Source organism: Canis lupus, chromosome 14 (genome assembly GCF_003254725.2).
Source record: "Canis lupus dingo isolate Sandy chromosome 14, ASM325472v2, whole genome shotgun sequence".
In the NCBI taxonomy this organism is placed as follows: Eukaryota; Metazoa; Chordata; class Mammalia; order Carnivora; family Canidae; genus Canis; species Canis lupus.
The window spans coordinates 50,861,106-50,887,058 of NC_064256.1; the positions used below are offsets into that span (position 1 = coordinate 50,861,106).

At 34.4% G+C, this 25,953-nt stretch overlaps 1 protein-coding gene and 1 long non-coding RNA gene across 11 annotated transcripts in view; one reads left to right on the plus strand and one right to left on the minus strand.

Annotated features, from left to right (window-relative positions):
* The window catches only part of IMMP2L (inner mitochondrial membrane peptidase subunit 2), an 848,292-nt gene that overhangs the window by 473,597 nt on the left and 348,742 nt on the right, over window positions 1-25,953 (minus strand). The gene's annotated exons all lie outside the window — the stretch shown is intronic.
* The window catches only part of LOC112670746 (uncharacterized), a 54,066-nt gene continuing 46,383 nt past the window's right edge, over window positions 18,271-25,953 (plus strand). For all 4 annotated transcript variants that reach the window (XR_004804480.2, XR_003143183.3, XR_003143185.3 and 1 more), the window contains exon 1: window positions 18,271-18,491. This is a non-coding gene — a long non-coding RNA (uncharacterized LOC112670746). The remainder of the gene's footprint in view (window positions 18,492-25,953) is intronic.

Consider the following 25,953-nt stretch of genomic DNA (forward strand, 5'->3'; position numbering starts at 1 on the left):
ACTTAATCTTGTTTCTTAGTCTATGAAAATTAAAGATGCATATGCACTGTTGTGCCACATTATTATATTCAGTAGCTGGCTTTAAAAATGTTAAAAATGAAATTAAAACTACTCTAAAATATGTTTCATGGAAATTTCTAACTACTGCCTTATCTTTTCTGATTTATCATATACTGACTGGCTAGCTATTTATTTCTCACTTAGATTTTTAAAGTTCTCTTAGAAACATAAATGATGGTAGATAGAAAGGTATTAGCATTATTATCCTATGGATATATTGCTTAGGATTTGCCTAATAAGAATTATAAGCATCACATCAGCAAACAGAATTTTATTTTTAAGTACAATAAGAAAAATAACACCAGGTAAGCCCATACTTCAACATGAAAAAAAAACCCTTTTTATCACTAAAGTTGTTAAATCTGACTTTCAAATTAATTTCAGAAAAGAGAAAAATGGTAATGATGAACCAATGCAAGCAACACTATCTACAGAAAGGAATTTCCATTGGAATACACAGCCTCAGTGTTCTGAATCTTAATGGCTGTGAACTGGAGATAATCAATAAACTCCTGAGTAGCAGTTTCAGTTTTACATTTCACAAAGGAGACTGTTGTAATATAAAAATCACTGTAAATTAGTTCTTATTAAAACTATGCTGGGGGAAGAGATGTAGGTGTAATAAATCTGCTTTCTTCCTCAGGATTAGGATGAATATGGCCTTCCTGCTTGTGAAGTAAAAATACAAGAGTTAAAACTTTGTAATACTTTCCTGCACAGAAGCACAGAGAACATGTCCTTTCTTTGGGGGGTGGTGACACGTCCCGAGAATAACAATGTGGTGGCAAACATAACATTCAACTCTGGTTGGCTCGGACTGTGGGGAGAATGTGACTGGCAGCTGCTTGTCCGCTAGAAAACCAAGGGGCTAAGAAATATCCTCTCTAAAAGAAGCAGTATTTGAACCAGTTGCAGGTAGGCATTATCCTTTTGTGAAATTCTGTAACTTTGGCTAAATAAATTGGAACTTCATAGTGAGTAAGCTGTGGTCTCTTCTGACCAATCCCTAAGCCACCTGAGATGCCAAAATATCAAAAAGAATTGTTTCACTAGGAAGCCTTTCACCTACATTACATCTGCCGATATGTACATAATTGTACACAGTTTTCTACCACAATGCATGTTTTCAACTGAACCAAAATAATCTATACTTACTTTTAAAAACATTTCACTATTGTGTAATATAAATACTGTAAAATGCACACATCTTAAGCATAGCTTGGATGTATTTTCCTGACATGAACACAGTTGAATACACCATTGCAGGAAGCTGTTCCTCAGGCCTTATCTGAGTCATTATCCTTCTTCTACAGCAACAAAAATTTCTCACTGTAACACCCCAGATTAACCTTGTCCGTCTTTGAACTCATAGAAATAGGAACACAGGAGTACCTGTGAAATTTATATATGTTCTCTGTTATAATATTTTATTACTTTTTGCTGATCTATAAAATTTAAATTTATATCCCCAACTTACTCATCAATCCTATTCTAGATAGATATTTCATTTGTTCTCAGTTTGGAGCTATTTAAAATAACGTTGTTTATGAACACATAATTTTTAAAAAATCAATCACCACTTTCTTTCTGGAAGTTGTTTCCAACTTCTTGCCACTTAAAAATAAATGTAATATAAACATTATTGTATAGTAATATTTATACACATCTTCGATTATTTCCATAAAATAAATTTCTAAAAGTTAATATTAATCTTAATGATACTGCTAAACTCCTGTCTGGAAAAATTGCACCAACTTAGTCTTCCCAGCTGGAGAACATTTCAGGTTAAAAAAGAGACACAAATTTGCAATGAAATGTTATGATTTTAAGTTTAGAAGACAAAATGATAATATTAAATACTGTGCACATACAAGATATATTCTAATCACAGAAATGCTTTCTTATTCTTTAAAAATTTAATCTCATGGGTCCCTGATACATTATGGAACAAAATGCCAAACTCATTGTACTCTACTAATTCAGCACCATAGGACTAGAAATTTAAAAAGACTCACATGTACAACTGCTTTATTATTTTATTATTACTGATATAGTTACATATCATAAAAGGATGTAAAACCATTCATTTTTCACTGTAAATAATGAAGCAGGTATTTTCTTCTCCTCATGCATCATCAAAGAGCATACACATGATAAGATCTTCATCATCTTCTATAGGAAAATCTGGATAAGATTTTCCCTTCTAATATTCAAAATGATCCTGCAGTATGCTATAATGTCTATAGAATTTTGTAGGCCAAGACTTTTTATTGATGAAAACTATGAAACTGCTATCCTTAGAAATCACTGGAATGGTCAGAACATAATCTGTCTTATGTGGGAATTCCCTGCTGTGGCTGGAGGAGTGGCCCTTGGTTGAAGGCTGTGATTCTGAACAACTACTCAGAAGCACTTGTATTACTTAAATCTGTCCAACAAATCTATCATTTTCTAGATCTATCTCCTAGTAAAAATTTCTTTACATATCTGTTATGAATTATCCTAAGCATCCATTAATAAAAATTGATTTTTCCTGCATGACAGAACACACTCTGCAAAGAATGGGAAAAGGTAAAAGTTTATCAGGTGATAGAACTTTATCTTCCATTTTGAAAACAGCATTATACTATACAATTATAAGGTCCAACAGAAGAAGAAAAAATATAATCTAATAGTGAAACACATCTTGTAAGTTCATAGAAGTATTTAATAATCTCTAGACAATTATTGATTATTAAATACTTTTTTAAAAGATTTTTTATTTATTTGTTCATGATAGACATAGAGAGAGAGAGAGAGAGAGAGAGAGGCATGGAGGCAGAGGCTCTCCATGCCAGAAGCCCGACGCAGGACTCAATCCTGGGACTCCAGGATCACGCCCTGGGCCAAAGGCAGGTGCTGAACCACCGAGCCACCCAGGGAACCCTGATTATTAAATACTTATATGAACTTATTCAGCTACATGGTAGCACAAGCAGGGGAAAAAAAAAATCTAACCTCAGTGATGACACAACTCAAAGGCATTACTGTCAGCCCTGTTTATTCTTTCAGTCCAAATTCTTTTAGTTTTTTACCATGCGAACAATCTCTGGACCCACATTCTATATACAAAAGGAACATTTTATTCTAGCTTTTTACTGTTCAAGAAGCAAACACATATTTTGACACAGAATTAGAAACCTATAAAATAAGATTATTGCATTTTTTATGTCAAAGAAAACTTATTTCAGTATTTCCAGCTCTTCAAAGCAGTCTTATAAATGATAGATTGATAGATGATAGATAGATAGATAGATAGATAGATAGATAGATAGATAGATGATAGATAGATGATAGATAGATGATAGACAAATAGAGGAAGAAAGATGCGCGCGCGCGCACACACACACACACATATATGGATAATCTCCAGTGTTGAATACAAAATAAACCCAACACCAATGACAGACAGTCAACACACAATTCATAAGGGTGAGATTTTTTAATTGTGTAATATCATCCATTATAGCACTTACAACTAAACACTTTTCACTTCATACAGAAAGTAGTGGTAATTAAGCTTCGAGGTAATTATGTGCTTTTACAATTGCAAAGTGTAATTTTAGAATGAAAAACTGTTATGAAATGCAAATTTAACTTCTATCCAAAATGCTAATTTTTCAAATCACACTGCTTTCAGTTATTTTAGAACATTGCCATATTCATGGATGCTATAGAACACTCTATGATGTTGATTCTAAACAGGTAAGAAAACTATACTGTGTATACATTTTCTCTAAGATTCACAAATATGTATTCCATTGGATAATGTAGATAATAAATAGGATAGTTTACTCCAGTTTTTCCTTTTAATTATCAAACTGAAAAACAAGCTGTTCTGTAAAGTAAAACCCAAGGCTCCATTGCAAACTATTCAGCCCAGGCATAACACAAAATGTAATTTGAAATCAGAGGTGGGTCTAACCATTCTCCAACAGATGCTTTGTAAATTCACCCAAATTTATACTATCAATGAAATGAGCATGACCATAATTAAATTGAAACTCATCTTCTTCTCTAAACATATGTTTACTAACGAAAGATATTTATTTCTCTGAGTGTCATAATGTGCTTTCAGAAATTCTAAACTTGGTCATTTAAAATTATAACTTTTTGAAATTTAAAATGTTTTATGGGGCAGCCCGGGTGGCTCGGCAGTTTGGTGCCTGCCTTTGGCCCAGGGCCTGGTCCTGGAGACCCGGGATCGAGTCCTACGTCAGGCTCCTCGTGTGGAGCCTGCTTCTCCCTCTGCCTGTGTCTCTGCCTCTCTCTCTCTCTCTCTCTCTCTCTGTGTGTGTGTGTCTCTCATGAATAAATAAATAAAATCTTTAAAAATAATAATAATAATCTAAAATGTTTTGGGAAGCATTCTACTAACTAAGAATATTTTCTGTTCAGAATGTTGCTCATAATGTTTATAATTTAACACTTTATCTGGTTCATATGTTTTACTTGATAAAATAATAGCGCTTCCTGTTAGATTTTATAACTTCTCCAAATTAAGAAAACACTCAGCTAGCAAAAATAAACTCACTGAACAAAAGAGAAGAGAAGAAAATAAATTATTTTTTGTGCTTTAAATAGGCAATAGACAGGCCTGGGTTTTGTTAATCAGTTTCTTACCAATTCGCCACGAAAGTATACAAGAAGACCAGCATGGTTCACCAGATATTTAAGGTAAGCCATACATGTAGTTTTAAGTTTTCTAATAGCCACATTAAAAAGGTAAAAAAGAATAAAAGGTGAAAGTAAATTTGATGATACACACTATTTAATCCAATATAACCAAAATATTATAACTCCAACATGTAATCAATATAAAATTTATTAATGAGATGTTTTGTATTCTTTTGCATCTTATTTTTCAAAATCCAAAAAAATAAAAAATAAAAACAAAAAAAAACAAAACAAAACAAAATGCAATGTGTATTTTACACCTTAGGATACGTCTCTGTTCAGACTGGCTGTATTGCAAGTGCTCCATAGCTAGTAGTACCACAGTGCAGCTTTAGGTGTCTGGTTCTTCACCTACTGAATGACATAATTTGTAAAGGATATTTTAGCACTCAGTTTGGAAAATTCTAATTCTGTTTAAAATTGACCAATGAAGATATGATGTTTGGTTTCTCCCTCATCGTAAATATGCACAAACAGAATACATTATTATTAAGTATCTCAAAAGAAATAAAATGTCAAAGTAACTGGAGGCAAATTTCACTTATATGCATAAAACTGTGTCATAATTTATTATGTCCGGGTCTCCAGGACCACATATTATTATAAAGTTACTCAAAAAAATTTAAAAGTTAGAAACAAAATGCTCAATATACTTGCCATCTGTAGAAAAAATGATAAATCCCACTAACAAATCTTTAATCAATATTTCTGTTTGGATTTATACTTAACAGAATAGTACACTGAAATCTCCATATTCTCCAGTTGGAGTTTACAAGAGTTTTTGCTAATACTCAAATTTAAATGATACATGGTTTTTTATTATTTTTTTTATTATTTATTTATGATAGTCATACAGAGAGAGAGAGAGAGGCAGAGACAGAGGCAGAGGGAGAAGCAGGCTCCATGCACAGGGAGCCCGACATGGGATTCGATCTCGGGTCTCCAGGATCGCGCCCTGGGCCAAAGGCAGGCGCCAAACCGCTGCGCCACCCAGGGATCCCTAAATGATACATGTTTTAAGGTCATATAGTGAGCAAGTCACTTTGCTTATAAATAAGCCAAGTATATTAATGAAACCAATTGGGTCTCTACTCATTATCACACATACCAAGAAAACTCTCTGCTAAAAGTTCAAAGATGTTTAACATTTTATTAAGACAGAATAAAAGCTATAAATTCATAAGTTAAGTGTGGCACTTAGGAAGTTAGTGAAAAATTAAATTTAATTGAAGAAATGTCATAATAAAGAACAAGAAATAAATAGAAAGTAAAAATTAATTAGGGAATCACTAAGATCAAAGGTAAATCTTTAAAAAACACAAGTAATTCAGATAAACCTCTGATGAGTTTGAAAAATTGAAAAGAGAGGCCAAATAAATATTAAGAATGAGAACTAGAACATAATCTGAGACATAACAATTTAAAAATATTATACTATATGTTGGCAAATAGAACTCCAATTAAAAAATACAAAAAAAAATAAGATAATTCCATGAATACTCGTATTCCAGCAATTTGGGAAACTTTCATGAAATGGATAAACCTTTATGAAAATATAATCAATCCCAAGAAAAAATTAAAATCCCAATATATCTATAACTATTACAGAAATGGAATTACTAGCTTAAAAAGTTTTCCACACAAGTATGCCAGAATCAGAGATTTTAGATGCAAGTTTTATCAGACTTGCAATAAACAAACCATTTCAGTCATAAAGTTTTCCAGAGAATGGAAAACAAGGGAGTGGGAGAGAAAGTATGGAGTGATTTATTTCTCAACTCCATGAAGCCAATATAATCTTGATAACAAACCAGAAAATGACCAGATAGCAGAAAAATAATATGCTCATCTCATTTGTGCATTTAGATACAGGTATAGTGAACAAATATTTTTTTAAACTCCAGTGACACATAAAAACACTTTTGTTTAAATAAGATAAACTTCTAGGAATGCAAAGGGGATTACCACTAAAAGATCTATAAATGTCACTGATAACATTAACAGGTTAAAAGAGAAAATCATTGTCAGCTCAACAGGTGCAGAAAAAGCATTTGAGATCTAACACCTAGTTGTAGTAAAAACTGTTAGAAAACCAGAAAATAAAAGGCATTTATCAAAAAACCTTCAGGAGTAATTGCTAATGATGAATTATCAGATATCTTAACACAACATATTCAAATTCTGCCAACCCTTCAGCACATTTAAGAATTCAAGAATCTGAGTAATTAGTATTCTAAGTGGACAGTATGGGTAACATTAATAAATATCGATTTGGTTAACAGAGTTACAGAAATACTTCAGGATACTCATTAGCTACAAAGTTTGAGGTTTTTAAAAAATTCTATCCAATAAAATGTTTATTGTCTTTTGGTAGCCAAGAAACAACTCATGCATTTTAGTAGTACATACTTTCGTTGACAGGTCTATACATAAGATGATTTGACAAAATAAAATGTTTCTACTTCAAGTAAAGGACCCAATTTTTTTTTTAAGTTTTATATTAGTATATGCCTTAAATAGAATTCTGAGGCTACATCGCCACCATATATGAGTTAGCATGCAATAACTGTTATATATCTAACTGTAGTCCAAATAATGGTCTTCTGCTCTGAATCAGCACCTTAGAACTTTTTATTGAAATCATATAATCAATTATTGTAAACCAAAAGTAAGATCATACCAGTACTTCTACACTTATTAGTAAACAAATTGTTGATTACTAGCTTTTTGTTATGTGTCTTCTACATCTCCCTTAATGCATATATGTATGTGGTTCCAAAGGGTTTTACAAGTGACCAACACCTGAAGAAATAAAATTTGAAGAAACTTAATAAACTTTTATTTGATTAGATTTATATTCGAATTTGTCCCTAAAATCATCTCAAGAAGCAATGACCTCAAATAACTATACACTCTCTGCAGAGTCATATGTGATTAAAAACAGAAAAGAAGTTTTGCCTGAATAAACAGGGAAAATGTGGCATCTTAACTACAGGGAACAAATGGAGGGTTGCCAGCGGGAGATGGGTGGAGGGGAGAGGGTAACTGTGTGATGGGCATTAAGGAGAGCACTTCAAGTATGATTATTTGATTATGTAACTGATGAATCACTAAATTCTACCTCCCAAATTAGTAACATAGGATATGTTAATCAAATTGGGACTCAGGATCCCTGGGTGGCTCAGTGGTTTAGCTCCTGCCTTTGGCCCAGGGCGTGATCCCGCAGACCTGGGATCGAGTCCCACGTCAGGCTCCCCACATGGAGCCTGCTTCTCCCTCTGCCTGTGTCTCTGACTCTCTCTCTCTCTGTCTCTCATGAATAAATAAGTAAAATCTTTAAAAAAATTGAATTTAAATATTTTTTAAATATGAGTACAATACACATATACTAAACTTTGTAAAAATACATATTAGAATCATCCGATGCCATTCTCAGTTAAGGGAGGGCACAATCTTCATGAAGATGTATCTATTATCTGTTTATAAATTGATTTTTCCTTTACAATAGTCATGTTTGTGAAATAAAGAAGATTCTAGATCTTGAGTTCTCTTTCTTACACATTGTGGGTAGTCTCCAAGCCCTAATGCTGCATATATTCTTGACAAAAATCCTTGGCTTGACCAAACTCTAATCAGGCTTCTCTAAGCCCTCTTCTCAACTAGGCCTCAACTGTAGCCTATAAAAAACCGCATACTTTGAGCACAAATGATTTTGTCTACTCCACGCCTCCTCTACACACACACTAAGACTTGAACTAACACTAGTATCATTTCTAACATACAGGGTCACACCCCTGGTAAGATCCCAGCCCCATTAAAGTGTCAATCTGCAAAATCTCAACACTGACAAAATGATTTACTATTTTTATTATTATTATTAATAGAGTTGGTGATTTATCTATTTAATTTTACTTTTTTAAAAGTAGGTTCTAGGGCATGTGAGTGGCTCAGTCAGTTAAGCGTCTGACTCTTGATTTCAGCTCAGGTCATGATCTCAGAGTTGTGAGATCAAGCCTACATTCACCTCCACAATGGGCATGGAGCCTGCTTGAGATTCTCTCTCTACCTCTCTCTGCCCTTCCATCCACTTGCACAGGCTCTCTCTCTCTCTCTCTCTCTCTCTCTCTCAAATAAACAAATCTTTAAGCAAACAAACAAATAAATACATAAAATAAGTAGGTTCTATGACCAACATGGAAATTGAACTCACGACCTCAGGATCAAGAGCCCCATGTTCTACTCACTGAGCCAGCCAGGCATCCCATAATTTACTATTTTTAAATTAAAAAAAAGGTTTTCCTTTTTTTTTTTTTAAGATTTTATGTATTTTTTCATGAGAGACAGACAGAGAGAGAGAGAGAGAGAGAGATTGGCAGAGACATAGGCAGAGGGAAAAGCAGGCCCCATGCAGGGAACCTGATGTGGGACTTGATCCTGGTCTCCAGGATCACACCCTGGGCCAAAGGCAGGCACTAAACCACTGAGCCACCCACGGATCCCACCAGGTTTTCTTCTTTATAAATTCATTTAGGTATATTTAAAGGATACTGGATATTTAAACCCTTCTGGTGAAATCTGATACCTCATTTTCTACTGGATATGTTTTCTGAAAAAAAAAATGGATTTAATTTTGAGTGTTAAAATTATTTATATACATTCACAAAAAATATTTGCACATGATATAATTATCCATGATTGGATTTTACTTGTGATATTTCTTAATTTTTTTCTTTTCTTTCTTTTTTTTTAATCTGAACCTTTGCTTTTATTTGAGCATTCTAAACTTATTTAACTGGAAAAGCAAATTCCCTGTGGTCCCATTAAGTATGTTGCTAAGCAAACCACCTAGCAGCATCTATAAACAGGAGGTTTGAATGTGAGCCAGTCTTACAGGTTGAGAGTAGGTCAGTGCATTTTAAACCAGCACATCATTAAAGAAGAAAGGAGTCTTGCTGCTTAGCCAGCTTACATTTCTTTCTGGGCAAATGTATATACTTATTGACCTATGCTAAATTTATTTTGCTGTTTTACCCCTGCATCTTCCATACTGCTATATAGATTTGACTTAACAAAGACTTCCTTAATTTAAAAAACAGATCTAAAGATAATCTTAAAGATCTACTTGTATACCTTTCAAGCAAGGTTGTAAATGATAGCCTTTCCCTGCATTCATTCTATAGGAAATAATTTGTCATGAGAAATAGTCTAGACTCTACAACTGACACTAAAAATAAAGTTGCTATTGCTTCTCAAATGGATATCAGACTACGTGTTATTGAATTAAACCTGTGTTAGTCGACTAAGGCTACCATAACAAAGTACTGAGTGGCAAAATAAATAGAAATGTCCTGTCTTAGAGTCTGGAGACTACTAAAAGTCTAAAATTAGGGTATCTTCAGGTTTGTTTTCTTCCAAAGGCTGTGAGCAAGAATCAATTCCATGCATCTTTCCTAGCTTCCATTGGTTTGCTGGTTTGGCAATCTTTGGCTCTCCTTAGCTTATGGCAGCATAATTCCAATCTTCAGAGGGCATGCTCCCTGTGTCTCTGAGTCCAAGCTTCTGCTTTTTATAGGAAAAGTCATATTGGATTAGGGCCCACCCTAACGACCTCATCTTAACTTGGTCATCCATAAAGACTATTTTCCCAAATAAGGTTATAGTCACAAGTACTCAGGATTAGGACTTCAACATCTTTTGGATGGATACAATAAAACCCAAAACAAAATTAATTCATGAAGAAGTGTCATAAACTTCCTGGCACACTAGTATTTCCACATTTCTATAAGATCCAGTGATTCTACTCTTTCTCTATGTCTATATTAGTGTTTATTGATTTAGTTTTCTTTATTAGATTTTAAAAACACTTTAAGTAATTCAGGTTCAGAAAAGAGAGATGTATACAGATTTTTTAAAGTATTTGTAATAATGCATATATATTCTTGATGAAATATATTCACATCTAATTTTTTTCTTTATATATGCCTATGCTTACATTCAAAATTTGTTTTAAAAAGCAACCTAAAGTTTAACAAGGAAAACCTCCTCAAACAATTATATTTTGACACATAATATGGATTAGCACTTGGAGGAGGGAAAAAAAAAAAACTAATTCTGAGAATCCTTTCCTACAAAGAGAAAAGTTCTCTTTCTTGGTTAATTTGTTAGTTCCTCTTCCACCAGAAGACCTGAATACTAAGCTGAGAAATCAAGGCAACTTCCAAACCAGGGAATTTGGATGTGTAATCAACAGGTGGATTGGCAAGCATATAAAGGCCAACTGAAGAATAGAGACATTTACTTCTTCAGTTACTCCAGATGATCATGGCAGGGCAAAAGTCTGGAATAACTGGAGGAAACATTAAGGCCAAAAACAGAGTTGTTTGAAAGAAGGCTGAGGCCAGAAGAGGAGTTCACAACACAAAACTTTAGGCAAATATCTTTAAGAACTAGGGGCAGCGTGGGTGGCTCAGTGGTTTAGCACCTGCCTTCAGCCCAGGGCATGATCCTGGAGTCCCGGGATCGAGTCCAACGTCGGGCTCCCTGCATGGAGCCTGCTTCTCCCTCTGCCTGTGTCTCTGCCTCTCTCTGTCTCTCATGAATAAATAAATAAAATCTTAAAAAAAAAAAAAAAGAAAAAAAAAAGAACTAAAGCTGGGCAGTTGTTTCCAGAAGAAACTAAGAGCTTTGGAAGGGCACATGGAATGGAATCTAATAGGCAGAGTAGCTCTAGCAATGACAACCCTACAAACCTACCCATTTATTGGCATGTCGAAATAACAAGGTCTGAGATTTCCTGTTATTACCTTCTAAGCTCCTAGTTCACCAATAGTATCACTTTGCCTACAATTGTTTTCTTGTACTTGGAAAGATTCTTACAACAGAAAAATGAAGCTTGAGATACATGATCACAGTATTTAAAAGACAGTGATTTTATCTTAAAATCAGGCTATTCTAAATAGTTCCAGTTGCTCACAAGGCAAGAATAAACTTATGAGTGTGTAATTGCACTTCATTGGTCCATTTTTGCCTATAGTGATCAGTACAAGAATTCGAAATTTTTCTAAGTATAAAGCAATGAATGTAATCAATTTCTGTCACAAGCACTTTGACTACCCTTTCCTGAAAAGAAAAATATGCATGCAAGACACATACACACAGCCAGATGGTACATATTTATATTTAAAATTACCACGTATTACACTTTCCCCTTTCTCATAAGGCATTTTCAATATTGTACCACCCTGAAATTATTAGAAACTATTGGGATCACATAAAACTAATGTTGGGAATCAGTGATATCAAGGGAAATGATATCTGAATCTCCTAATTTTATAAATATCACACAACAAAACTTTACATGTTTGCTTTTAAAGCCCAGAAAGGCAAACACAACTATTAAGGGACAATCTGTAAAGCATAAATCATGCAAGGCTTTTCTGCCTCTACTCCCAGGGCTCAAGATTTTTCTGCCTCAAAAAAGAACATGGTCAATCCAACGTTTACGAAAAACACATTACATAACATTTGATGTTTATTTTTTTTTAATTTTTTTTTAATTTTTATTTATTTATGATAGTCACACACACAGAGAGAGAGGCAGAGACATAGGCAGAGGGAGAAGCAGGCTCCATGCACCGGGAGCCTGACGTGGGATTCGATCCCAGGTCTCCAGGATCGTGCCCTGGGCCAAAGGCAGGCGCCAATCCGCTGCGCCACCCAGGGATCCCACATTTGATGTTTAAAGACTACAGTCATAATGTTTATAACAGAAGAATTTAAGGGGGGAAGCCTAAAATCCTGAAGGAAACTTAACATCCTGATCAGGCTGGGATTTGCTTAGGGTATGTCTTAAAATGCTCGTTAGACAAGAAACTGCGTGAACAATTTTTCTTCTCAATTACAATCCTGCTGCTTCAAAACAAAACAAAAATCAGGTAGCTTACACTAAAAGCAGACAGAAGTGTAACTAAAAAATATTAAATCAAGAATTAAAACAAAAAAGTAGGAGAAATGTTCAGAATAGACAATAGACGGAGGAAGTCGATTAGTGGTGACCAAGGGCTGAGAGAATGCAGAATGGGGATTAACTGCCAGCAGGCATAGGGTTTCCTGGGTAGTGAAGATATTCTAGATTTAGATAGGGGGTGATAGTTTCACAAAATTGTAAAAAGACCAAGGAAATCATTGAACTGTACACAAAATGGTAAATTTTATGGTATGTTAATTATGCCATACTTTTAAAAAATAATAATAATAAAGCAATATGTCTTTGCAAATTCAAAATAAATAAATCTATGACTCAAAAAAAATTAAAAGATAAGGGCCAGGTAATAAAGTAAGGTCAGGGGTGGGAAATGGAACAAGAAATCCGTAACTTGAAGAAAAGAATGAGTGGAACGTGAGTTTGGTGAAAAATGGGCACAGGCATTTGGTAAGTTTTTCTCTGACTTAACAGAAAAGAGTATTAACCTCAACCAAGAAAGTAATATAGGCCCTGAAGAATCTCCTCCATACTGTAAACATGAGTATTGTTGAGACTATACTGTGAAAATAAAGAAATCATATATGTCACTTGCTAAATCTGTTTGTTAAACAATATGAAATGTAAGAGATTTTCATGATACAAATATGCACCATAGTGCTGAGTCTGAAGCAGAATCCACTCAACTTCAAGTTCTTTGAGGAAAAAAGAAAGGAACTTAGCAGCTTTATTTATTACTGATGTTGGATTTAATACTGAATTTAATCTACAAATTGAAACACTCTATGATGTAATTTCTTATCTCTGTCAACACTTCTTCAATCTGGACTTGTATATGCTATGTAATAAAAACATTTTTAAAAGGCAACATACCATCAAATTAATTAAAATCAACTTGAAATTAACAAAAAGGCAGAAAATGCATGGTAAAGTGTTGGAAAAACCACTGTGCTGACAATGGAGATAATGTTGGACTACTATTGTTTTCTATATGGTAAAGAGGGAAACATAACCTGCTGAGGGACTGTTATTGCACCATATGCTATAGACAAATGAACAATACATGAAGTCAGTAAGAATTCCAGCAAAGAATAACTGAGAGTTTAGGTCATAAAAGCCCCAGGAGATTCTAATCTCCTAGAAGTAGAAGTTTCTCTCAAAGCATTAACATCATTAACCAAACTGTTCCAATCAGAGAAAGAATTTTAATAACTTGAATTTCCTTTTCCAGAATTTAACATAATTAGACAATGACATCTAAAAACTTAATAGATAAAATACAAGCCTATCTGTCAAATACTGCACTTCCCAATAAATTGATTTTTTACCAAATGATTTCTGAAAGACACTTTTAAACAACTTTCTGCATGAATGAAAATTTAAGAATACACAAAATTATTAGCTGATGCAAAAAGGAAAAATGAAAAAAATGATTCAATATCTAATTAAGCATTAAGTTGGCATCAAGTAGGAGTATGCTTGCTTAATTTTTATTTTATTATACTTAATTGTGTTATATGTAACTCATAATTAAGAACTCATTGCACAATGTCATGTGAGCAGAATAATCCATTTTATAGACCAAGAGTCTTTTACACTCACACAAGAGATTACTTACCAAAGGCCACGTTGCTCACAAGGCCATCATGGTACAGTATTAATTTCCACTGTGTGTTCTATGTTCGTAATAGTGCATGGAATCTAATAGAATCAATGCACAATTCAGCTAAAATGTCTCACTCTTAAGTAATTAAGTTACTTAATTATACAAAGAATGGTAGGATTACCATTTTCACCTACCACAAGCAACATTCTGAGCATAAGGTAAACTGAAAAAACTGCAAATGTGTATGAGTATTTCCCTCTCCCACATGATCACACGCTACTCGACTGCGAATGCTCCCAAGCATTAGCTAGTATGCCCCATGGTATACTTTCCTCACTGGTAACATGAAGGGTACCTCTATATTTTCCAAGTGAAATGGTATTTAACATAACCAATAATTTGTTTAAATGACTAGAAGGCAGCATAGGGTAATAGTTAAGAGCTTGGACCCTGGAGAATTTAGCATGTGGCTCTGCTAGTCCCTATGCGAAAAGTGAACACGACTTCTCTTTTTTTCCTCAACTGTAAAATGATGGCAAACACATCACATAGTTATTACGGCTGCCATTTAGGTACTTCCGATGTATTTGTTAATCAAGTGCTACACATACATGCTATCAGGGGCACAATGGCAGAGCTATTATTAACAATTTCTATAGAAGAGTTCAAATAATCTCCTATAACAATTTACAAAGGACTGAGTACAAGTGCTGGCAAGGGAATAAATAAACACTGCTGTTCCAAGATGTAAGTTGAGATAACCTAAATCACTGAGTTACTTGTCTACGCTGTAGCCTCTCACATTCATTCTGGCACAGGTTCCTTATGAGCTACTTCTCAAATTTTTTAAAGATACTGAGAATGTTAAGGCTGTATGTGCACAATAGAAGAAAAATTCTGCCAAGAAAGTCTGTGCTTTTTATATATTACTTGAACAACTTGTGACTACCACAATGGTTTAGGGATCTATGCAATCGTTTCTTCCTCATGGTTGGTGAGTAATAAACTATAACCTGTATGTTCCCTATCAGAGAGTAAGATGAATGCATTTCTGGAGTAACAGTGTCACTTCCAATCCCTAGCAGAAGAGCAGATACGGGGTGCATCCTAGGATGTTAATGTTATTATCAGAAGCACAAGCCAGGAGTGAAATGTAATTCATGTATTAAATGAAAATAAGAAGAGTTGAAGGTTTATTAATTATAGAGCATATCTATCAAGAAAATGAGGTTCAAATATAAGGCTTATAAGATTGTTATAACATTTTAGAGAATCACAAACAATAATCAGCCTTTCTCTGTTACATCATTTCATGATCTTCCATCTCCGAAAAGGGAAAGAAATTTAAAATTTCAAACTATTCTAAAAATATCTACCTTTAGTGAGGCTAAATATATTAATGTAACAATGGTTACTGATCACTTTAAACATCTCTTCAAATGAATTCTAAATATCAACACTTCTCACAAATAGGTACCTCTCATGGGCATTCATCTATATGGAATCCCATCCTTAGATTTCACTATGTGTCTAATATCATAAAGTAAAATTACACACATACATACACACACAGAGTCATAAGAACATTTTTATTTTTTTTAAAGCTTTTATTTATTTGCATGGGGAGGGGCAGAGGGAGAGGGAGAAGCAGACTCCTCATTGAGCACAGAGCCCCATATGGGCTCAATTCCAGAACCCTAAGATCACAACCTGAGCTGAAATCAGACACTTAACTAAGCCCCAAAAATATTTTCTTTAACCTTAGGAACCTAGCCTCAGACTCATTAAAATGATACTACAATCAATGGTGAATTGGCTATAAACACAGACATATAACAATATTTCACAATTTAACAATTCTATCATTTTCAGTCCTTTCACATAGTTAATCTCATCTAATTTCTTTAGAAATGAGATGGGCAAGGCAAGTTTTATTACAAACCAGAAAACTGAGGCAGACAGGGGTTTAATGATTTCTTACAGCTGGTGAGTGACAAAACCTAGTCTTCTAACTCCTGATCAAACAACATATTACCATGCACACACATAAGCATCTTTATATGCATACCGCCCACAGCTATAATCTCTATTTTTATTGTATGTTTTATTTTTTAAGTTACTACCTCACCCAATGCAAAAACATATTGCTGGTTTCAAAGTTCACGGTACTTACAGGAAATATACTGCTTAAATCTTCTGGCCCTTGTTTGCTTATTTTTAAATTTCACAATTACATTTTCTCTGCTTCAGAAAATTCTATTACCATATGAAAAACTATTAACCAGCCTCCTATTGACTCTAGTAAAACAATTATTGAAAAAAAAAGAACATAGCCCCATAAAGCATGTGCATGGCAACAAATATAATCCCTTCTTGGCAAAGATGCAGAAATTAAAACTGCCGAGAAAGAAATCTGAAAGATATTTCAAATCAATACATGTGCAGTAAATGGTCACAGGGAAATATGAAAGGCAAGGGAGGTGTACATATATAAAGCTTAGCATTTAAAGAATTCCTCTAAGTGGGCTGGACTTTCCAATAAAGAATAAAAAGCCAACAAATCGAAGATAGATAAGACCCCTGGTAGAATGAATACGAGGCATACAACAGGCACTGAATAGTTTCTTATTGCCTTAAAGAGACTTTACATTTTATGAAACCAACTATTAAGCTCTACTAAACTGAAAAGGATTTTCAAAATATATATATAACATTTATATATCAAAAATTAAGTGAAAATCAGAAAAAACTACTGCCTTCATTTCAGAGTCTTCGTAACACTGTATATCTCAGCTGTATGTAGACGGATTAGGATTAACTCCAGAGCCCCCTGTAACCTTTTGTCTTCATGTCTGACTCATTCAGTATGAGGGCTAGCAGAAGGTCAAGGAAAACATTAAAACAGCCAACACTTCCCCCATCTTGGCTTAGCCACATTAAAAATAAATAAATAAATACCATCTTACTCTATCCCACCATTACTACAAACTTCTCACCCACTCAAAGAAAAGAGGCTTCAGAATAGCCCAAGTACTTGCTGTTATGTCAGTTCAGGGGGAGCTGAGTTAACACCAATAGACAGGTCTAACTTCTAGAACAAAAGCCATTATCCATAATAAGAGACTGAAAACTTTTACCTTAAGCAATAGGAAGTCAGCTTTCTGACTTTTGAATTTTAAAAGTTAAACTTAAAATCCAATTTTCCTCCAGAAGAGATGAAAACAAAACCAAGTCTGAATGAAAAAGATCCTGCCTTTCCCCCTGGCATCAAGGTAAGCCCTCATGTTTTTCCATGTTTTGATTTCTTCTTCTCTAAAATGAAGATTATCTATCCTAAAGGAGTTGATATGAAGATTTTGATATTGTGACATAATGAGTATTTTGTCTTTGCTCCCAGTTCCTGGTCAGAGCTCCTAAAGCCTTTGTAATTTCCTACATGATACAGTGCTAGGAGCACCTTTATTCTAATATTTGGTCTATGGTCCCAGGTTCTGACACAGAGCTCCTAAATCCCCTGGAATTTTCTAGGTGATAGGAGCATCTTTGTTCAAAGAAGTGACTCTTGGTGGGTTCTGGGATAGCTTCAGGATAGAGGCTGGTCACCAGAAAAACCAAGCCACGGTTAGAAGCTTGGAACTTTCAGCTCCCCCATCCCATCCTCTGGGGAGGGGAAGAAGTTGAAGACTGAGTAATAATCAATCATATCTATGTAATGAAGCCTCCTTAAAAATCCAGGTTAAAATTGAAAGGTTTAGAGAGCTCCTGGATCGGTAACACATCCACATGCCAAAGGCTCCTGCACTCAGGACCCTTTCAGACCTCACCCTAACTACATCTTCCATCTTGCTGTTCATCAGATTCTTTATTATATAATAAACTGGTAAATAGAAGTCTCTGTTTCCCTGGGTTCTGTGAGCCACTCTAGCAAACTGTTGAACCTGATGAGAGATTAGTGGGAACTCTGATTTATGTTTGGTGGGTCAGAAGTTTGGGTGAAAACGTGGAACTTGTGAGTGGTATCTGAAGTGGGAGCTGAACTCCTAACTTGTGAGATCTAACACTAACTCCAGGTAGACGGTGTTAAAATGGAGCTGAACTGGATGACATCAGGCTGGTATTAGAGAATCGGTCAGTATAGGGACCATACATCTAGCATCAGAAGTGTTTTAAGTGTGGTAGTACTAGATACTAGAGGAAGAAATAGGAGTGTTTCTTTATAAAAACTAAATTTAAAAATAGGTTAAGACAATAATTTTGTTTTTACTTCTTTATTAAGGCATTATTTACATAAAGTAGAACTTACCCTGAAAGAGGGGGAATTACTGCTTATCCTACAAAAATAAAGGTTATAAATTAAAACTATGAACAATATGTGTGGCATCTTGTATAATTTAGATAAAATAGACAATTTCCTAAAAAGACACAAACTATACTGAAATTGTCTCAAAAAAAAAAAAACCCAGATAATATGAAAAGACACACAAGAAATGAAAGGTTAAGGGCATGTGGGTGGCTCAGTCAATTAAGCATCTGCCTTCAGCTCAGGGTCCTGGGAGCAAGTCCAACCATGGGCAGCTCCCCACCCATCCCCTGGTCGGGCTCCCTAGTCAGCAGGGAGTCTGCTTCTCCTTCTGATGGTTCACTCTCTCTCACACTGTCTCTCAAATAAATAAATATTAAAAAAAAATGAAAGATTAAAGTAGCAATAAAAAAATGCCCAGATCCAGATGGCTTCTCCATTAAATTACACCAAACATTTTTTTTCTTATTTAATGGAAATCTTATTAAAATTTAGGTAGTTAACATACTGTGGCTTCAGGAGTAGAATTCAGTGGTTCATCACTTACATAAAACTCCCAGTGTTCATCATAACAAGTGCCCTTCTTAATACCCATCGTCCACCTAGCCCATCCCACCCACCTCCCTCCATCAACCCATTTGTTCTCTATCATTAAGAGCCTCTTATGGTTTGCTTCCCTGTCTCCTGTTCCTCTGCCATATGTTCATCTGTTTTGTTTCTTAAATTCCACATATGAGTAAAATCATATGGTATTTCTCTTTCTCTGATTTATTTTGCTTAACATAATACTCTCTAGCACCACCTCTGTCATTGCAAATGGCAAGATTTCATTCTTTTTGATGGCTGAGAAATATTCTGTTGTAGATATATATACCATATCTTCTTTATCCACTCATTATTGGATAGACATTTGGGCTCTCTCCACAGTTTGGCTATTACTGATAATGCTGCTATAAACGACAAGGTGCACATAGCCTTTTGAATATGTATTTCTGTATCCTTTGGGTAAATACCTAGTAGTGCAATTGCTAGATCATAGGTTAGTTCTATTTTTAACTTTTTGAGGAACCTCCATACTGTTTTCCAGAGTGGCTGCACCAGTTTGCACTCCCATCAACAGTGCAAAAGGATTCCCCTTTCTCAATATCCTCACTAACACCTGTTGTTGCTTGTTATTAATTTTAGCTATTCTGACAGTACACCAAACATATTAAGAATTAATACCATTTCTTCACTAACTCTCATAAAAGATAAGAGGAGGAAATACATTCTAGCTCATTTTATGAGGCCAGTTTTTCCCTGATACCATAACCAAACAAAAACATCACAAGAAAGATACAAATATCTCTTATGAATATAATACAAAAAAGACCAATAAAATGCTAGCAAACTGAATATAACAATGTATAAAAAGATTACTCCATTTTCAAATGGGATTTATCCCAGAGATACAAGGTTGATTCAATATCTGAAAAATCAATTAATGTAGTACTTCAAACCAAAATAATAAAAAACAGAAATCATATAATCATCTCAATAGATGCAGAAAAAGCCTTTGACAAAAACTGAACACCCTTCCACAGGGGGGGAAAAAAGCCCAAAAAACCATAGAACATTCAACAAACTAGTAATGGAAATGAACATCCTCAACTTGAAAAAGGGCATCTATGAAAATACATAATGGTTAAAAATGGGATGCTTCCCCATAAGATCAGAAGCAAAGCAAGGATACCTGGTCTTGCCAAATCTAGTTAACACACTGTACTAGAGGTACTAGCCAGAACAATTAGGCAAGAAAGAGAAATAAAAAGCATCCATATTAGAAAGGAAGAAGTAAAACCAACTCTGTTCACAGATAACATAATCTTGGATATTGAAAATCTTAAAGAATCCACTAGAAAGCTATTAGAACTAATAAACAAGTTCCTTAAGGTTTCAGGATGCAAAATCAATATACAAAAATCAACTGTACTTTGCGATTCTTAGGCAGAAGGGATGGGAGGAAGTGGGGTGAAAGCTAACAGGTCCTGGATTTCTTTTAGAAACAATGAAAATGTTCTAGTACAGACTAGATGGTTGCATGTATCTGTAAATTCACTAAAAACCACTGAATTATATATATTAAATGAGTGAATTGTATAATTTGTGAATTGCAACTCAATAAATGTGTTTAAAAATCACTAACAACTTAGAAATGGAAATGTTTGACTTAAAAACCATGGACCATTAAAAACTTCCTTAAAGTCAGGGGAATGAAAACTATAACACTGTATATTGAAGCAAAATTTATATGATAAATAAGCCAAAAAAAAAAAAAAAAGCATGGATTAATCCAAAGGGGGACAAATGGCAAAATAAAGTATTTTCTGGTAACCCTTCCATCATATCAGTGCATTATTCTTCCCAAAATTAATACATTTGAGTTTTAATTTTTGAGGTATCTGAACTATATTATCTAAGACTTAATATCATTTACTAATATCATCAAAGTCATTTCCTAGGGTTTCTTTCCCTGATGAAGAGATTGTAAATTCACTAAAGATTAACTAGGCTCTTTATTAATTCCTAAGTTATGCATTATATACTTTTTTAAGCAATAATCATCCTAGGTTTATTGTTGAAAAGAATCTATAATTTATTTATGAAAAAGTACATATGGATTGGAAATCAAATAGTTCAGAAAATCATAAATTACCTGAGGAAAAGCAAAATAGATCTGTGATACGGAACTTTAAAAACAAAATGCACAGAGTAAGGGAGAAAATTAAGTTTAAGAAATACATGTATTCTTTTATGAAAAGCACAATATGTGACTTTATATTGGAAAATATAGCTAAAAAAGTCAACAGAAGAAATATAGTTGTCTCATTATGATCTACAAGTATCCTACATTTTTTTTAAGATTTTATTTATTTATTCATGAGAGGCACAGAGGGAAAAACACAGGCAGAGACACAGGCAGAGGGAGAAGCAGGCTCCATGCAGGGAGCCCCATGCGGGACTCGACCCCCGGACCCCAGGACTACGCCCTGGGCCGAACAAAGGCAGGCACTAAACCGCGGAGCCACCCAGGGATCCCCAGTATCCTACATTTTTAAAGTATCATATACATGTCAGGTATGAAATGAAGTGTCAGAAAGTTTAGTTTTGGCATATGAATGTCATTTGTTAAGTCTACAGCATATTGTAAATCTATTCAAAAATGCAGATTGACCAAAAGGCATCAAACTTTCACTGTTTGCTAACTCATGAAAATCACAATATATTACCTAAAAATAATGTAAAATAACTTAACCTCATTTAAACCATAAAGAAAAATGGTCCATGGTGTGGACTCTTATTATCATGGTTTTTCAATGATTCTCTTTCAGTTCCAGAACATTATTTATTTAATCTCATTTATTTTATAAACATAATGAAAATCAGAAAGAAGAGAACAATGTGTCATCTTAATATCTTTTCTTTTACTCATTTTTTTAAAGATTTTATTTATTCATGATAGACAGAGAGAGAGAGAGAGAGAGAGAGAGAGAGCGCACGCCAGAGGCACAGGCAGAGGGAGAAGCAGGCTCCATGCAAGGAACCTGATGTGGGACTCGATCCCGGGACTCCAGGATCAGGCTGTGGGCTGAAGGCAGGCGCTAAACCACTGAGCACTCAGGGATGCCCAACTCAGTTATTTTTTTAAGGATTTTATTTATTTATTTGAGAGACAGAGCACAAGTGAGGGGAAGAGTAGAAGGAGAAGTCAACCCCCCGCTGAGCAGGGAGCCAAATGTGGGGCTTGATCCCAGGACCTGAGCCAAAGGTAGATGCCTAACTGACTGAGCCACCCAGGAACCCTACTCAATTGTTTTCTTACCAAATATGCACCTCATTTGATGACTAACAACCTCAATTTCATTGGTGAATATGGATGAAAAAATCAGGAAAAAAGCTGAATCTTCAAAGTACTCCATAAGAAATTCATTAAAAAATAGTCAGGGACAGTTTTTGATGACAACAAAAACCTGACTCAATTCTTGACTATCATTTTCACAATATTAATTCTACCAATCCATGAGCATGGAATATTTTTCCATCTCTTTGTGTCTTCCTCAATTTCTTTCAGAAGTGTTCTATAGTTTTTAGGGTATAAATCCTTTACCTCTTTTGTTAGGTTTATTCCTAGGTATCTTAAGCTTTTGGGTGCAATTGTAAATGTATCAAACTGCCCTTCTTTTTGAAAATTTGTCCTCTTTCCTTTGTCCTTCTCTTTGTTAATTATTATTTTCTATCATTTACACATATCCAAATTTAAAAGCTGTAGGTGTCAAATAGAGTAATATAAAACTAAAGATCCAGATGGTTATGTACTAATTTTAGATCTTTTAGTTCATGAAGTAACTAAAACATTATTATAATGACCTTTGGATATGACCCACAAATTTAATTTACCTTGCCTTTGCCCTAAAATGTTCCCTGACAGTTAACTACCTATGAGATTACTTTTATTTACATACAGAAACATCAAATATGACAGGAAGATGAGGTAGGAGGCTTCATGTTGCCAAATATAAGGGCCTGCAAGGGACTTGGGAGTCAGAGGGCAGGAAATGGAATCTTAGCTTTCACATCGCCTGTGTGCATTTGCTTGGATCTTCACTTTCTTTTACTGTAAAAATGGGGTCATAATGACAACCAAAGAAAGCATCTAATACCCTGAATGGGACATAGTACAGGCTGGAATATGCTAATTCCTTTTCACATTACTATTTCCAACTAGCTAGGGGACATCTACATTCTCTAAAGAACCAGCAAGTATATTTCCCATGAATCACATAACCAAAAAATAAAATTGTGCTGAAATGAATGTACTAATTATTTTTGATTCAATTATGCATACATAGTGACAAAGTCTCCAATTTTTTTTTTCATTTTGGCTGTTCTATATTTTATTGCATAAATTAAGAAAAATTTTGACATACTGTTTATTAAGTTCCTATGATGTTTCCAGGGTAGAAAATGTTATCTTTGAAGCTAAATCTAGCATACTAAAGTAACATATTATGGTGCTTAGTTGGTGCTATTGAAAAAAGAAAGGGATATTTAGTTTTTATAACTACCAAATATACCATTATTGCTATATTATCTTACTATTATACCATTATGACTATCTTATCTTACTACTTATTATCACTATATGGACACCTATTTAAATATAATTAGGAGTATACATTACCCGATGTCCCTAATACCATACTATTTTTGTTGTAAGTAGACAATTTGCACATACATTTAAGATCCACATTAAAGAAAATGTCGATCACTGAGCCCAGTTTTCTCTGCTGTGGTTGGCAGGAGAATAAATAAAGCAGTATCTTCACGTGGTTTTCCAAGGTAGGAATAGATAATATTTCCCCTAAGAAACATGTATCTGATAGTAACTCTATACTTTTGTCATTCTTGGCACTATTCTGATATTTTCTTATTTATGTTTAAAGAATGTTAATAGAATATAAGCTCTGAACAGGGATCTTGTCTGCCTTGTTCATCATTATATATTCAACCCTCTAAATATTGCCTAACATATTATAAGTGCTCAATACATATATATGGTGAATGAGTCAAGTGTGTATTTGAGCAACCCAAAATGCTGAAAAGGGTAATGGTTTGGAGAGAAAATGTGGAGTACGTAGTACATATATTCTCATGGGCGTACCCAGCTTCATTCACAGGCTTTGGCCCTACATACACAGCCACCATTTGGCAGCACAATAATGAGTCCAAATCCAGATGATCAATAAGAGGAAAGAAGGAAGGCTCCAATCCCCTAAAATACATGGTTGAATTTTCCAATTTTGAAAGTAGATAATGGAACAAATGCAAAGGTTTTATACAATCCTAAACAAATGACCAGCATTATTTAATCTAGTTGTATGCCATAAACCATAACCAAAAAATGACTTGTAACTCCTTTTAATAACATGATAAAGCCTAACACAGAATAAAGTACACTAAGGCCTTATCATTGCTTCCACATTTCTGATTACTTCTTATAGTTAAAACCAATAGCTATAAATTTTGTAGCCAGCTAATCCGTCACTTTAGATATGCTCAAACCATGCTTACAAACAGAATGAATACTGAATAAAGTTCCTTGGGTTCAAAAGGTTTAAAAATACACATCTGCATACACAACCCATTTCTTACTTCAATAAAAGAAATAAGCATAAAAATAAATAAAAGGCATCTAAAGGAGAGGTTTTTTTTGTGTGTGGACATATCTTTTAACTTTGCTTTAGTAAATAAAGAGAAGCGGAATATATGGGTCATATGGTTGTTGTAGGTTTAAGGTTTTTTGTTTTGCATTTGTGTTTAAATTCTAGTATAATTAACATACAGTGTTATATATTAGTTTCAAGTGTACAATACAGTGATTCAACAATTTTACATATTACTCATTGCTCATCACTATGAGTGTACTCTTAATCCCCTTTGCCTATTTCACCAATGCCTCACCCACCTCCCCTCTGGTAATCACCAGTTTGTTCTCTATATTAGGAGTATGTTTGTTTGTTTGTTTTTTGCTTGTCTCTTTTTTAAAAAGAGATTTTAAACTTCTTTCCCTTAAGTGGCAAAAGCGGGAATGAATGTGTAGCTGATATATAAAATGCAGAATCTTCTTTTTTCCCTAAGTCCCATCCTCAGTAAAGTCAATTCTTTAAGTGTCCATCACTGTCATGTTTTCAGGACTCAATTACTTAGCATGCTCAATGGAACTCTAGGGCAGAACTTCTAGCTCCCAAGCCAAGAGCACTAATGGAACTAAATCCACTGTTTTCTAGTCTCTACTGCCACCAGGTATTTACCACTTCTTTGATCCTATTAGATCTAAGGAAGTTAGAGGCTGTTCAGAAATCTCAACATGAGTCAGTTGCAGAGGAGGGAGTCAGGGTGCTGTGCGCCTAATGCCCTCCAACCTCTATGATACATTCCATTCAAAGGAATCCTCGGAGACTTTCAAAAAATCAGCTTGGATTCAAAATAGAGTTTGTCAGTTTATGTATCAGCTGAAAAGGAAAAAAGGAAGGCAAGAAGTCTGAAAAATAAAAATTAGCAAATAACTTAAAGTACCCCCAGGGATGAAAAAAAATTAGGAAAATTAGGAGCCAAGAAAATAAAATCAATCATGTTCCTCAAAGAAGAAAGCTCTCGGGTGGAGTGAAGGTGAGAATGTGGTATGAATCCAGGGCAATCCTGGTTTCGAGAATGCATTTAGTTGCAAATAAGAAAGAAAAAAGCTAATCT